At 39.3% G+C, this 10,955-nt stretch overlaps 1 protein-coding gene across 1 annotated transcript in view; it reads right to left on the reverse strand.

Annotated features, from left to right (window-relative positions):
* lingo2b (leucine rich repeat and Ig domain containing 2b) overlaps positions 1 to 10,647 on the reverse strand; it is a 36,677-nt gene extending 26,030 nt beyond the window's left edge. Inside the window, exon 1 of the mRNA XM_031288595.2 lies at positions 10,342 to 10,647. The gene's annotated coding sequence lies outside the window, so the exon portion shown is untranslated. The remainder of the gene's footprint in view (positions 1 to 10,341) is intronic.
* Between the last annotated feature and the right edge of the window lie 308 nt (positions 10,648 to 10,955).

Genomic DNA, 10,955 nt, shown 5'->3' on the forward strand with positions numbered 1-10,955 from the left:
TTCAGAATGTAGGACCGTAGAAGATGTCATTTGCCTTAACATTATGCTTTTAAGTCAAAACATCTCATTCAGATCACGCTCCTTAATCAGCTACCACCGCTCTCACTTTCAATTCCTGTATCAGATTTACTTTATTGTATGCAGTGCCTTTCGTGCACTTTAAATGACATTTCAAAATGCCTCCCTGTTGACTTTTGGCATCATTTCCACTCTATTATCCAATTCAGTAAGGTCTTTATAACCTCCCCTTGCACATTTTGGTCTCCTTCTGTTTTAGTTTCATAAACCCCTCTGGGCTCACATTTCTATCACCTGCACAATGTGTAATCTATTACCCTCTATCATTTTTTTTTTACTGTGTATGTGACTACAGTAAATTTGCTGTAGCAGAGATGGAGGGAGGCAGTGGGAGAGAGGTCGGGGGAGCTAATGATAGAATATGGGCCAGATGCGGGCAGAACTCCAGGAGATGCAGAGTTACAGGCCTCACTGTTGAAATTAATAAATACCAAAATGGAAAGAGATGAGGGTGAGGGCGGAGGGCAGGCAGGTACTCTGACATTCAGATATCAAATCTGCCTCTTGGCTTATGTCACATTTAATTCCTCACCTCTCCAATTTGTTTCCACAATAGTCTGTCTGCTGCTAAACTGACTGAAACAGAATATAAAGTCATCTTTTTCTGGCATTATAAAAAGTTTGACTTTTTGGCACAAAATATGTCTGTAAGGCTATGTTTACACTTGGCGTCTTTTTTGATGAGAAAAAGTTGACTAGGGGGCTTTTGTAGTGAAAAAAAAAGCTGGCAGCGGCTATAACAACAGCTACTGCTACAGTATCCTAGCTAGAGCGCTATGTGGAGCGGTGCTAACGTTAGATAAAACAAAGTGGTGGAGCAAGCTAGAGAAAGCACAGAGAGAGAGAGTGGTGCTGCTAACGTTACATAAAACAAAGCGAGTTCCCTGTACAGTTTCAGGTTCAGGACTTCAGGACTTTTTTGGAAACACGGTTTACTCCATAGGATTATAATGTAAAACAGATGCTGGCAGCTTAAAAAAAGACGCAAAGTATGAACATAGCCTAAGTCTTTACCAGGATCCAACCAGGGTCCCTTCTGAGACGTGTTAGATTGATAACCCACACAATTTCCATAGCTCAGGTATTATGCTTTTCATTAAAATGTAGTATTAATAATGAAATCAAGATGTACTTGATTATCCACAATAACCAGGACATTGTTTCTGGAAAAACGCATTGATGTGAAAAAAAACTGTCAAAATCATTTGGTTAAACTAACTTTTGAAGTTAATGGGGTAAATTGTAAAAGTAAAAGAAATGACTGCAATACTACTACAAATTGATATAATTAAGTTTTGTGAATTAGCTAACGTTAGGCAGCCACCGGGACACCATAAAGCCAAGCAGTGCATCAGTCTATCCACTCTGCTTTGTCACTTTTTGTCCTGCCAGCCCGAACCCCTGATATTATCTAGTAAGCTTACCCGAACCTGCCCAACCTGAGGGTTGTCAAGTCGACCCGCACATCACTGGTAGTGGAGTGCTTCTCAGTAGCAGTGTTGTATTGATTTTTGTAAAAATGTGTGTAAACACAGCCACCAAGATAACTGGCTAACAACATAATCTAGCTTTGAGATGTCCTGGTGATTCTTCATAGTAAAAATTATTGGAAGATGAATATAGCTTATTGGAGAATGCAATGGGGCACTTTGACTACAGTTGTCGTCTCCACTTCCCCAGTCATTGATTTGATATTGCATGCAAGCATAAAGAGATCCTCAAGTTTAAATGAACAAGGAGGTTACTATTAAAGATGGCTCTGAATTAGTCATCGAATCAATTTCTGTATATGTGCTGTATAATATCTTCAAATATAATCTGGGGCCAACCACTTCCTCTTGGTGCAATTACAAAATGTACCCATCATTTTTCTCATGCTAGTATCAAACCACCTGTTGCCAGAATTCAGGAAAGGACATTAAAAACATTCAAATGTTTCTGGGGAAGGACCCCTACACCTGTGCTTCCTATGTCTTAATGAGACATTAGATAAAGTCAGAACTATAGGGGGTCTATAAAAAACAGGGCTTTCTTTTAAGGTTGTGAAAAGATGAAATTGGATATTCAGTTTATTAGCCACCCAGGAGAACCATATACTGCATGTTAAAACTCCTCGTTAGCGAACGATGACACAACTTGAATTAATTAAAAAGCTCAGAAAATGTCATTCAGAGGGGAGAAAAATATCTTACTTAACTACACTATCGAGTTAATGAATGTACTGCTTAAAAAAGGGCACCCAGCTCCTTTTACCGACAATGCTTTTAACTAATCTAAAAATAGGCTTCAGAGAAACAGCTAATGTCAACCTCCCTCTGAGTATGTGATGATGCCAGGGGAAGGGAAGCCCATACTAACCTGAGAACTCTATTGTGCTGAAAGCTTTTTTCCCCCCATTTTACCGGCGTCTCTTACAGGAGTGTGTCTTCCAGAGGCCTGCCTGTTGCTTTGATCACTCATTTCTTAATGGGAAGGATGTGTGCCATTATGTGCTCTTGACATTGCTGAGGGCTGAGCATTTGTATATATAGCAGCAAGAGTGACAGGCACTTATAAACATTTTGACTTTTAGCACTTTAAATGGGTTTTCAGACAGGAGCGGTTTCCTCTAGTATGTAATGTGCTACGAAGTAGAATGAAGATCGCCTTGCATTAAGGAAACAAATAACTTTCGTTATTATTGCAATCTGTAGTTGCAGTTGGTCAAGTCTGTACAGAGCAGTATGAACTATATAACTAACTAATATCAATCTCTATATCACAGTTATCACACTTCATTTCATAATACACACTGATCTTTTAAACTGCTACATGTAGTGGTGGAATGTAACTAAGTACATTTAGTCAAGTACTGTACTTAAGTACAATTTTGTGTATGTCCATGTTGTGCTACTTTCTACTTCTACTCCACTACATCTCAGAGGTAAATATTGTACTTTTTACTCCACTACTCCACTAATTATTTGACAGCTTTGGTTACCAGTTACTTTACAAATTAAGATTTTTGCACACATTTGAAGTCAGTCATTTAGTTGATTGACATTGGCAACTCCTTAACTGTTTTAGTAATTTTTCATGCAAAAACATTTAATGTGCCAATGTAAAGATTTGCTGCTTTTCCTTTGAATTATTTCAATCCTTTTAGGATTTCTTTGATAACTTCAGTAACTAGTTACAGATTTTGATTATTAATAAGATATACATAAATTATTAAATGATGATACATTGTTATATGTTAAGCTATCCAGCAGTAAATAAAGCGTGAGCTCCACCTTTACCAGCTACAACATTAAACACAATTATAATCCAGGAATATAATATACATTATTCTGACATTCTGCATAATGAGAACTTTTATTTTTGGTACTTTTAGTATTTTCAAGGTACTCTAAGCGATGTTTGGTGACGTTACTTCTTGTTGACATTCAAAGTATTGTCAAACAAAACGAGCTCGCCCCTCCCTCCTCCTCATCCCATCCGCTTTTGTTTGCTGCATGTGAAAAATAATGTTGTAGCCTAAAAAATGTGTGACATCGCTTAGAGCACCTTTAATGCTGATACTTTTGTACTTTTACTTAAAGTTACTATAATGTAACTTTTAAATGTTTCTGAAACTGTGTAATTTTTACACTGTAACAGTGAAAAGAACGCTATTTTTATATAGTTTTTATTAATGCCTCTGCCCGGGTCTGATTTTTCCCTTGAAGTCACAAATGATTTACGGCAGGTAGACGGCGCTACACTAACACATTCTGAAGGGTAACAGATTTCGGTGTTACACCGGAAAAGCCTGTGTTATTGTATCCAGCCAGGTAAAGGGTAGCAAGGGATTTCTTTATATAGACCTTATTGTATTTTAATTTTATTTTAGAAGTTATGTGTTGTTGTTATGGCTGATACTGGGGCAGGGCCATCACAGAAAGAAGTAAATTAAATGAAGAACTACTAAAATCTAAAAGATAAAGTGAAAGACAACGGGCGAAACCGAGTCAATCTCGGTCGGGCTTTCAACAGATGGAGACAATTATGGGATTGTAAATGATTAAAAAACATCCCCAAATTGGCCCTCAGGTATGCAATGTCTATTTCATTCATAAAATAACTTTACAATGCCCGATGTGATTGTACGTCAGTAGCCGATATTAAATTACTTCCTCCTTCCATTTAGCGCGGACGTTTTATTCCTTTTAGTCTGTGTTTGTGTTGGCCTTTTATTTTCTTTTCCCTTGTCCCCCTGTACTTGTGTAAAGTGTCCTCAGGTTTCATGAAATGCACTATATTAATCTAAGTTATTACTACGTTGGGTGCTACAACAATTTCTTAATGCTTTGGCTCGTGACACAGTGACAGTGATACCCGGTTTAGCTCACGATACATCCAAAAGTAGGCTAAGTTACCGTATGAAATGCAACAATGCATCTGTAAAGTACTCTCTTATTGTAAATGAATGATTTTCTGTCTGAGCAAAACATTCATCGCGACTATAGGACCTCCCGTTACGCTAACTCAGTAATCTACAGTGGGCAATACAGCACCGTAAAGAAAAGATCTTTACGACAGCAATTGGTGGTAAAAAAACTTTTGTCCTAAGCGGCCGCTAGAATCAACACAAACTGAAAGTTACACATAGCCACTTTAAGTAAAATTGTACTTCTACTTGTAACAGAGTATTTCTACACGGTACTTCTTCCACCCTCTATCAGCAAAATATCATACCATCTGTACATCAACCAGCTCCACCCCCGATCACTGTTCGTGTTCAGCTTCCTGCATGCGTGTCTGTGTAAGTGGAATTATATATATGTGTGTATACAGTAGGTTGACAACAATCAAGTATATTGATTTTACTGATAAATGACCACGATACTACAGGCTATCATTAAGAATAAGCTTCTAACTGTTGTCTACAGCAATGGATATGATGCAGTTTGATGGATTACGCATTTATTTTAAAATGGATCAATACTACGCTGGTTGCCTGTGTGAGGACTGTGACCGGCATTGATTTTAATGTAACATGTCAGCAGGATTACGTAACTATGAATATGGTATTATTGTTATGCTTATTATTATGGCAATGGGTATATCTGTTATTATGATTAGTGTCATGTTTATTAATATAATTATGACTATGCTTATGACTATGAATTTAGTGGAGGATTAGAATTATTTGAAAGTTTTTCAGCAGTCTTTGTCCTTTGTATCTCTAGGAAATTCACGTGTCTCTCATTCCCAGCAATGTCCTCATTCACATTCACGCATTCATATTTGATGTAGAATATCTGCAGAAAATAATAGCTGTTGGCAACTTTGAGACAATTTTGGCTCCGCCGTTGAAAACACCCATGTGAGTCGAGCCCTTGTGTGTATTTATGTTTGAGAGAAAGAGTAACAGAGCGTGCGGTGCAGGAGGAGGTGCATCATACCTGAGTAAAAAATAGGCTCTGTGAGTGTTGGAGCATAATTCTGCTCTTGTGAATTTCCCACGCATAACTGTTACATTTTAATCATGCACTGGAGAGGGGGAGGGAGGTTGAGTTTGTTGAAACTGACGCCTACAGAAACCTGCATCTGCAATGCTAATCACACTCCAGCAAAAGGCCCCACAGACAAGCCTCGTCTTTTCCTGTGAAACTAAACAAAAAATGTGTCTCCAATAACAAACCAAGCACTCTATAGCTCGCCGCACGGCTGATGTTTTGCAGGGCTACATCTGGAGAGAGAACTTCACTGCCCTGTTACTTTGGCCAAATCTGTATTCAGAACAAGAGCACGGAGATTAAAAGGAGTCAGCCTACAGTACTGTCTGCTACACTGGGTATCATATTTATCCCCCGATGATGCATGTATGTTTCTATTTTTTTTGCTGCTCTGTGATGTTAGTTGAGTATGTACCAATGTTCTCGGTGCTTTTATATTAATGCAGACATCTGTGAATCCCTTTGTCTGCCACCTCCTTTACATAACTTAGGTTAAACCTCAATGTATTCACAAACGTTGCAAGATTCATAGACTTTTCTTGTTTTTATGGCGAGTTGTCTTTTAGCTTTTTAGCCATTTTGGCAGAGCACATCTGCCTATTTTGAGAATACTCTCAGAAAGCTCTTAACGTCACATAAAAAACAGTTGCAGTTCAGGAGTGGTTCCATCCCTGCAATTTGAAGCACTTTATCACGTCTTTGTAATTCAGCATTTGGATGATTTTTTTTTTTCTTTTTGCAGCTTTTGATTAAGAAATCATGAGCTACATAAAAGTCCTCCATAGCTTTTATCTTCAATATTATTTAATCTTGTCAGGGAAAATCCTTATACAACATGGGGCCACTGGGGCCAAATAGTACTCGGCAGCTTTGTAAATATCTCTCTTCAGGTGTGGTCACTGTTTCTGCAGAGAACGTTCTTTTGAGGAAAATATCTAATTGCGATTATTTTGACTGATATTGCGATTGCGATATGATTCACGATATTGGAGGGAATTATCGTTTTTGTATCATTATTCTCATTTTTCATTGAAAATTATTAACATTGAAAGAAATGAAAATGATTATAGTGTGATTTTTGCGAGGATCTGTACCAAACAAGATTTTTTTCTTTAGTCTGTAGGATACGATTTGTAGGCGGGGACATCTCTGCAGCACCACAATACTTCATTCAGAATGGTTTGACACATATTTTGCCATTAACAAATATGAGATTTGGATATTGCACTAGTCCATATTGCGATTTCCATATAATTGCGATTAATTGTGCAGTCTTAAAAGAAACCTCCAGAACAGGACCTGAAATAAATTAATGATATACTCCCAAGGAATGTGACTGAATTTGAATACAATACGCTATTAAGCACAAAGAAGTGCATTGTCTACACGTTACTGGAAGCCTAGAAGAAAAACATGGCTGTTGTCCACTGACAATCACTTTGCTCTTGTTTTTCTGTAAAGACTAAACTGGAGTTTCTACATGTTTCCGTTCTACAAATGAGATGTTCTTTACAACACTGCAGACCACTTTGAAGCACATAGCTGTGTTGCAGACAGTTGAATGTGTCATCCAAACAACTACCTGTTTTCAGGTAATCTCAGTACACTATTTAAATAAAGTTGATGAGACTTCAAACTTGCTCGGCCTTAGTACTCCATTACATTCTACCACATCATTACATTAGTAATGCAATTAAAAACGTGACACATTTTTGTTTAAGTGCTGATTTATAGTATGGCATGTTCACGTGCTGGTGGGAAGCTCCAACATCTGGGATATATGAGGTGGCTGCTGAACAGCATTTTATTTATTAGTTGTGCTGTAGGAAAAATAAACCCAAAAGATAATTATTAAAGCAATTAAAGAGAGAGAGAGAGTGTGTGTGTGTGTGTGTGTGCGCGCATGCGTGCGTGTGAATTAGCCAAGTCCTTGCATTAATAATGGCGCTATTCAGCAGCCAGCTGTTCTTCTATTGTGCTTATAATAGATTTTTTGCAATACAATAACTTAAATGCGTGCACTAATAGCAGAATAGGGGTGTAAAAGCCACACATAAGAAAATACATGCAGCTCAAATTTGTCTGAATACAAATCATTTTTCTCTCTAATCATTCATGCCATTCTTACTTTAGCAAGCACAATAAAACAGACTGACAGCTGATCATTAACTATTACTAAAATTATGCACTTAAACACAGTGGACTCCTGCTTTGTAGGCCTCAGCGATATGTCAGTGCAATACACCTTGCATTTCTCAGCCTTCAAAACTTCCATTATGTTACCTTATCCTGTATTCATATCATATGAGAAGGACACATTTTAAATAGTCTTGTTATGTATAAAATTCATGCGGCTATGAATTATTCAAATTCACTAAGGTATAATATGTTTAACGTCTGTGCAAGTGGTAGACATACACATCAAACATCTGGATCTCTAGGTGACACTTGTTGCTGCAACATGTGGCATCTGTCCTTTTACAATAACAACAAATATTAAGGATATATATTACATGATCAATTTAAAAAAATTTCGTCTTACATTTGATTAAGATTTCCTTGGATTTTGGACGCTACATAAATGCTGGTTGCAGTTTGCTGTGGGTGTGTCATGTGGATGTGGCCAGAAGTGAGCTGTATTGTGGCTATTGAGTTGAAGCTCGGCTACGGATCACGTAGGTCCTAATAATACGAATAAGGCAATCAGTAAACAGAGCTAAACATTGAGCAGATAAAGTCCAAACGCTGGCATTGCTTCTTCACATTGCTGGCTTGAGGGAAATAAAAGTGCCAAGAAGCAACCAGCTGGTTGGTGTGCAGCCACATGGATGGGATGTTAACTCATTAGTTTGCCCACCAAGATCGGAGTGATAAATGCAGGGGTTTGAAATTGACCAGTGAGGCTGTGGAGTTCAAGATGTTGGTCATGGTTAGTATGACTTACTAATGACACAACAAGGAAGTGTTAAAAAAAAAAGTCGACAGGAAATGATCAAGAACTAGAACGACTTTCAAACACTTTCATGCACTTGATGAAAATGAAGAGCCTCCAAGATGACACAAGCACAGCCTTGACAAGCCCTGCCAGTTACTTCCAAATGAACAGAGGAGGTGGCGTGAGGAAAGGAAAGGAGGTCCGTGAGGAGAGCACAGAACAGGAAAAGAGAAAAACAAAGGGGGTGGAAGACAATGCCACCTTCCCCTCTTCCCTCTATTATCTCCTTCCCCATCCCCCTCTCACCCTTAACGAGGGATAGTTTTCTCCTCGCCTCTCATCTCTCTCCTCCCCTCCTTTCCTCACCGTCTCCAGGGACCAAACACACCCTTGACATGTTGCCATGGAAACGCCTCACACACACGCACACAATCTCTCAGACTCTCTCTCTCTCTCTCTCTCTCTCTCTCTCTCTCTCTCTCTCTCTCTCTCTCTCTCTCTCTCGCTCTCTCTCTCTTAGCGGTAACGCCTGTATTCTCTCTCTCCTCTTTTAGCATCCCTCTTGCTCGGAGACAACAGGCGCGGCAGTTGTCGAAAAAAACCCCTGACGTACGGCGGAGTCCCCGCGCCTGAATCCATTTGTCACGAGAAAAAGTTACAAAAACCTTCTTTGATATTCTGGATTGATGGTCACAAGATGTTAGAGTTTGGTCAGTGTGATAAATTATTTGACACGGCTCACCAAACTGTTGTTCCTGAACGCCTCTTTTTTTTTTTTTTCCTTTTTTTTTTATTATTTTAATATGGCTTACAAATGCATTTGTGGCAATTTCCCCTGAACTTTGCTCTCCAGTAGGAAGATAGGAACAAGCTGATTTTGTAGTAGCTGAGTCCCTTGGCTGGAGCATAACTCATTTATAATTCAGTCCTATTTCTCATACTTAAGGTCAGGATAGAAGTGTGTAAAGTGAGTTTTTTTTTTTTTTGCAAGCACTCATCCGCATGAAAGGATGTATCTACACTATATCTCACCCCCGCAGGCTTTTAGAGATCCTGGTCCACTCTGGGGGGTACAAAAAAAAAAGGACTGTGTTCCTGTGCTGCAGGGCCACTTTGACTCACAGCAGAGCACCCGTCGCCAACTTCATACAGTGCATGTGTCATCCCCGCTGTGCAGCTCGGGGAGGGTTTTTATCCACCTTGTGAAGTGTGTTGGTGTCATCATGTCGTCCAAGGCACAGATGCAATCTCTATGCTGCATCAATCTTCAGTGAAAAAAAAAAAAAAAACTACAGTCACATCCACAGGCGTCACCAAACCATTCTCCCAGGGCAAATTTGACACATTTAAAAAAAAAAAAAAAAAAAAAAAAATGTAACATCACTTAATTGATTTCCTTTTCATACCACAAAGCTGTGGGGAGGGAAGTGTCGTCATCCACCCAAAACTCACAGAGTGAATGCACCACATTTTCTTCCCTCAACACCTACATCACTCCCAAACTGAGGCAGAGCTTTTTTATCTTCATTCTCATTCATCACAGACGTCATGGGGAGCTCATCATTTCTCTTGTTTATTTATTTCTTTATTTCTTTATTCATGTATTGAATTAGGCTACTTGCATCCTGCCCAAATCCTCGCACCTCGCACCCAGATAGGGACTACGCCTATTAGTCTGCTGATGAAACCAAGTGTCAATATCTTTTTTTTTTTTGTACCTGCGAGTTAACATTGACTCGTGGAAGGAATGATTTTCATTCATCTTGGCAACAGCTTGAAACCAACAGGAGCTCTAAACTGGAATGTGAAAGCTGCTCAGTGCTCATGTTGAAGTGTCGTGAGTCTTACCTTTTACCTGCTCTTCCACATGCCAAAATCCACCTTCACGTTTTACATCACTGAGTGGGGAGTCCGAGGCACGCACTCTGACTGACACGCTCACACACTTGCACAAACTGTGAATGCAGTCCTCTCACTGAGTTGGTTTTCTTCCACTCTGTCTTCCATGAAAAACTACCTTTATATAAAAAAAAAAATCTGTTTTTTTCTTTCTTAATTTTTCCACAAAAAAAAAAATAATCAGGTTTTCTCTCCGGTAACAGGGCAGCTCATCCTTCCTGGCAGCGGCTCCAGGTTTAACGAGGCATCGGCACAGCGCTGGATGACGGCGGGGAGAGAGAGGCAGAGAGAGAGAGAGAGAGAGAGAGAGAGAGAGAGAGAGAGTGAGAGAGAGAGATAGAGAGAGACAGACAGACAGAGAGAGAGAGAGAGAGAGAGAGAGAGAGAGAGAGAGAGAGATGCGTTAAGCCAGCAGCTGCAGCCACAGCGAGGCTGACGTGCTTGCCTTCAGAGTAAAAGCCTAAAATAGAGTAGGCTATAACTTAGCCCCCCCCCCCAATATAAAATAAATAAATAACGAAAGAAAAGGTGGCTGACGTCACATGTATGCACTGCAAATGTTA

The sequence above is a fragment of the Sander lucioperca genome, chromosome 18, assembly GCF_008315115.2.
Source record: "Sander lucioperca isolate FBNREF2018 chromosome 18, SLUC_FBN_1.2, whole genome shotgun sequence".
Lineage (NCBI taxonomy): Eukaryota > Metazoa > Chordata > Actinopteri > Perciformes > Percidae > Sander > Sander lucioperca.